Source organism: Dysidea avara, chromosome 11, assembly GCF_963678975.1.
Source record: "Dysidea avara chromosome 11, odDysAvar1.4, whole genome shotgun sequence".
NCBI lineage: Eukaryota > Metazoa > Porifera > Demospongiae > Dictyoceratida > Dysideidae > Dysidea > Dysidea avara.
Window position 1 is genome coordinate 7,266,390 of NC_089282.1, and position 6,045 is coordinate 7,272,434.

Below are 6,045 nucleotides of genomic sequence, written 5' to 3' on the forward strand. Positions count from 1 at the left end.
TTGTGCCCCACTAGTATGGTCTTTGCTCTAAAACCTTCCTCAATATTATTGATGCAGTTTTTGAAGTTGTAAATACAGTACAATCTCAATCTTCTGATACATGCAACCATTGACCTTTTACAACCTATAGCTATGTGCTGAATCGTATCACTGTAACACGTGTGTCATTCAACCATGCAAGAAAGCACATATTTGTATACACTGTGCATTCACAGCTGACCATCAACTTTTTTGTCATATGACATACTAAATTCTCCTTATAACTGTATCAAATTATTCCTATTCTAGATTTTCCAGAGAAATGTGGGTGGAAGGAGTGTCATTAGGGTAATAAAAGTGTATGTATATATATATAGCTAGTTTGTGTATAGCAAGTCACTCTAAATTATTTTATGTCACTGGAAACTGCATGTTAATTTATTCAAATGTGAAGTGGCTATGCGTCAGCCTTCATTAAGTAAACTGGCCTTGCTTTAAACCACAAGAAAAGTAACTGTTGAAGTTTCGTCATTGAATGTGCATGCATTGATGTAGCATTTGGAAAATCACCTTTGATTACATGGAGAAGTTAATGTTGTCATTTTCCATTCTACATGCAAGTGTTTATTCATGAATACAGTTTAAGTTTTGACTCACTAACTCTGGAACTTACCAACTGTTGTCAATCAGTGCGTACCAGTGTTCAGTTAGCTATAGAAAGTTGAAGTTTAGAACCACTTGCCAGATCAAAATCTTATGTTTAATATTATTGACAAAGTTGAAGCTATATGACCTATCTGATGCTTTGAGGCTTGTGGTTGATGCTACTTTAACTGGATAGCTAGCTAAGACCACTATTTGGTGATTTTCTGTTTTTTCATCAGAAAATTAATATAGAGTGCGGGCAGTACTTGTCACAATAAATTATAGCTAGCTATAGACTAATTTTCATACCTGTATACTATCAAGGGCCTGATACTCTCTGCATAGCAGGAAATTTGCTAACTTAGCAAAATTAAAATAGTTAGTTTAGCAATTATCCTCTGTAGCTAATTATAGTTGTCCTTTGTCACATGATCAGTTCCACTCGAGACTCAACTTCTTACTTGTAAATTCTCTTGGCTACAATGCACAAGGTAGATACTGTATGAGTGTGTGAACTGCAAATCTTCAATATTTGGTTAATCAGACAAAATAATAGTTAAATCTTTAATAATGGGGAATTCGTGTGGCAGTAAAAGTACATGTGGGCGCTGATGAAAAACAAAACAGAAAAAGTGGCTTAATCAAGGACAAAACTAACCAGATATGTTTCAGTAGGCAAGACATAATATACCTTTTAGAATAATATGGTTCAACGGCATCGACTCTACCTGATTAAATGGCTACAGACCCAAGGTATATTCAGTATCCCTGGAGAATGACTGTTGAGATTTCAGTTTAGATGGTGTCTCTGTGATTACGTCAGTAAACTCATCCAGGAGACTAGAGGCATACAAGTCCTCATAGTTTCTACTTATGGAAATAAAATATCAAAAGTTAGTTTATATGCAAATAAACTTGTTTATATTATATTATGTTGGCACAGAGAGTAAATTGAAGACTAAAGAGGAACTCTAGATCTATAAAGACACTTAGAATTCCAATAGACTCTGACAATGGTATTGTCAATAGTCAGGTAACTAAGAACTTAATAGCAGTCACAAATATTGGGACTTAAGGATTTGACGGCATCGACTCTACCTGATGGTGTTACTATTGCAAGGCGTTCAACAACGTCCTTGGCAAATGACCTCGGGGACATAGGCTTCTTTTTGGGGGTCTCACCGATGATATCTGCAGACACATCCAGGAGACTACTATCCATGTCTTCAATAATGTTACTTGTGTCACCATGTGTGGTGGAGAGAAAAAACTGTAAATAATAAAATGTTTAATCTTAATACTGTAGTAAGTTATGATATGTGTTAAGAGGTGATTAGTGAGAGATAAGATGGTAGACGGAACTCTGTGACGTTGTTCAGAATTCCAGGAGACTCTGACAATAGTATTGTCAATAGTCAGGTAACTAAGAACTTAATACTAGTCAATACTAGTACTGACATAATCACAGAGTGACTGCTATAAAGTTCTTAGTTACCTGACTATTGACAATACCATTGTCAGAGTCTACCAGAATTCTGACTGTCTTTACAGATCTAGAGCTCCTCTTTAGTTTTCAATTTACTCTCTGTGCCAATATCTATCTATATATATAAAGCTGAAAAGCATTCTGTCTGTCTGTCTGTCTGACGGTCACGCTGCTTACTCACCAGACTTGGCGCGAATCGACATAGTCTGTGCTGATAATGAAGGGCTCATCATCCGCCTACTCTAAGATTGTTATCACGAGTTCACGCGTGCTTCCTTTCGGTCTCTACAGCGCGTAGAAGGCCAAGGTGTAGAGAAAACTTGAGCAACATTCCTTTGAAAACCACAGCACATACTGTTCGAGTGGTAGAACGCCTGACTAGCGTGTAAGAGGTCGTGGGTTCAAATCCAAGTGTTGACAGATTTTTTTCTTTCTACTCAGTACCTTTGTGTTAACACCTTTTTAAAACACGACTTTTAGCTCATCATATCTTGGCATGCAAAGCACGTATCGAGGCGGGAGCAACTCGAGTGTTGTTGTAGCAAATCAATACGTGCTTTTGTTCGCTCTTTATAGGGCGATGAAGCCGCACTGGTGTAGGGAAGGATCACTGAAAAGTTGAGCTACATTCCTGTCAAAACCACTGATAAACAACTGTGGCGATTTGTGCACCTCTTAACCCCAAGTTATTATAACCAGCCAGGGTTCAATCCCCACCTAGGTCATAACTTTTTTTTTCACTTTTGGGACCTTTTTGATGCACCTTTTTGCTCTGTCTGTTCCATGCAAGTCTTCATCTACAAACTCTTATGATCAGTTTTTCAGCACTGGCACTGAATTACCTCACATAATAGGGACTCTTTTAGCACTTTTGGGACAGGGCAGACAAATTTCCAACATATTTGTCCGTCTGTGTGTTGGTCCAGTGTGTTGTATTAGAGTAGGTAAAAGCTTCTTTCACCAGTATCCAGAATATCTACATCTTTGTTTTAAGCACATAGGTGTGCACTGACATGAAAAACTGTTTGTTCAGACTTACCTCAATACTGCTGTAGTAATAGGCAGCTTGCATGATTGAACAAATACTACTGTGCATCTGAAAAATGATAATACTGGAACCATGCAGATCCATAGTTTACACCGAGGAACTGCATCTGACCTGGCACAACTGTTTCACTATCCTGCTTACATGCTTTCACTCTAAAGATTCATACATTACCTTACTGGTCAATTACACTGCAGGTGTTTCAAAACTGGGTTTTTGTATGGCAAGAGGTATATGTGTCACTGCAACATCAGAACTGAAAGTGCATAGGACAAGTTCTGAACTTTTGCTTGCCATGCAGTAACTATAACTGCAAATTGTGTTGACTTTAAATTATGCTCAAGTTCATTTCTCTTTGTGACAGTCAGTAAGGTAAACATCAAAATGTAGAAACTGAAATTGTACCGTGTGTACACAACCTGTATGTAATGTAGGGTATACTGTATACAATTGCCTTAGCTCGCATGCAGTTTAACTAATTAGCTAGCCTTGCATGCATGCTTCACTATAAATTATTATGTACTGCATAAGGATCATGTACTTTAAAGCACTATCGACATACATGCTACACAGTAAATATAGGACACTAATATTTATGCTTAGTTCCCAATATATTACAGGGGCGGATCCAGAGTTTGGAAAGAGGGGGGGGCACCTTGCTGAAAAAAGTCGAAGAGCAAAAAAAAAAAAGGTCACGACAATAATAGCTAGTTATCCTTTACCAAACATATTATATATAAAATAAAATACTATTTGTAGCTTCATAGATAAGCTACACTGCCTCATGAACATTGTGACTGCTTTATTAGAGTAATTGACTGCTCTATTAGAGTATCTCGATCTTGTATGCAATTTCTTGAGGGGGGGGGGGGGGGGGGGGGCATTTGCCCCAAATGCCCCATCCTGGATCCGCCATTGTATTAATTATTGTTGCATTAGTTCTCATGTAAAGCAGCAAAGGTTTCATTTGTTCTATACAGCACGTTGAAGTCACTGGTAGGGAAGATGCACTGAATAATTAAACTACAATCCTGTCAAAACCACAAACAATAAACTTTAGTGTTTTGCATCATATTTAATGACATAAGAAAACCTCATGCTCTTTAAAAAATGTGACATCACCATGTACCCTACATAGCTACATTAGCAGTGCTGGTGTTTAATCTCTTCGTGGCATTAAAATGTTTAATGTGGAGATGGTCCTGCACATAGGGCAGGTACCAATGCTAGTACTATAATATAAACAAGTTTATTTGCATATAAACTAACTTTTGATATTTTATTACCATAAGCAGAAACTACGAGGAATTGATTGCCTCCAGTCTCCTGGATGAGTTTACCGAAGTGATCACAGAGACACCATCTAAACTGAAATCTCAACAGTCATTCTCCAGGGATACTGAATATACCTTGGGTCTGTAGCCATTTAATCAGGTAGAGTCGATGCCGCTGAACCATATTATTCAAATACTATTATATAGAGTCAAGGGCAGTGTGACTGCTCTATTAAGAGTTTCTGACTGCTCTATTAGACTATCTTGATCTCTTACAGTGTTTTCAAACTCTGTATCTAATTATTATCAGGTCACGTGCATTAATAATAATAATAATGCTTTACAGAATAGTAATTCTGAGGGTCTACCAGTGACCTACACTGATAGCCTAACATGCACTAAATAATAACTATACACTAACATCTACATACTTAGTTACAAGTGGTTAAAATTGTTAGATGCAGGATTCTTGGAACAACAGGAACAGGGACAAAAGTAATGGAAACAACAAGGAGAATTGTCAAAGTTAGCTAAGAAATTATTCCATAGAAATTTCTTCAATTTCTGTTTTATTACAGCTAATGATTGTGTGTGATCAATTATTGGCAGAGAGTTCCATAGTCTAGGTAGGCAGAAAAAATAAGAGTTCATAGTGGCATTTGTATGGCTGTCTTGTGGTGCAGTTATGGTGCCAGAAGATCTAGTATTGAAGTTGACATAATATTAAAGTGCCTGTAATATTAGTAATAGTACTCATAAGGCCATACCAAATTAATCATATGTTTCACACATTGTTTGCTCTCTAGCAGTGACCTGGCAGGTCGAAGAATAAATAAAAATGCAGCCGCAATCATTTTAGCTGCAACCGACTGTTTTGTTAGAGTTGACTGCCCTATTAGAAAGTCTCGATCTTGACAGGTGCAAAAGCTATCGCCTTTCTGAAATAAAGTGATGGAGCCTTCCCCTTTACTACTACACCTGTTACTGCTTGCACACTATTTACAGCCACATCAGCACTATTTTAAAGAGATCACGTGATTTACTTGGGTAGATTTATAATTTGTCGTGGGGTTCCAGGGCTTCCATGCAGGTGGGTGACCAGAAACTAAGGTATCACTTGGTGTAGCCTGGAATTATATTATTAAAGGCTCCAGTGAAATCAAAGTAGGGCTTTGACCAGGGCCGCCCAGAGAAATTAAGGGGCCCAGGACAATGAGTTAAAGTGGGGCCCCAGAGGTAAGGAGGTTTCACCCAAGCTGTAAGTTGAAGACAAAAAAAAAAGGTCATGACCTGCTAACAATGACAATAACTACCCCTCACCAACCATATCTTCTTATCTATAAGCTTACTACACTGCTCCTCTGAAGAATACTGTGACTGCTCTATTAGAGTATTTAGATCTGACTGCTCTATTAGAGTATATCGATCTTTTAAACAGGTATTCAAGGGGCCCTTCATGGGGCCTCCTGGGGCCCCTTTCAGGCTGGGCCCGGGGCAAAATGCCCCAGTTACCCCCCCTGTGGGCGGCCCTGGCTTTGACTTACCCCCCAACTACGCACAATTCAGAAATCACGTGATAACAAAATACGTACCATTCATGTCGTGGGCGATCGATG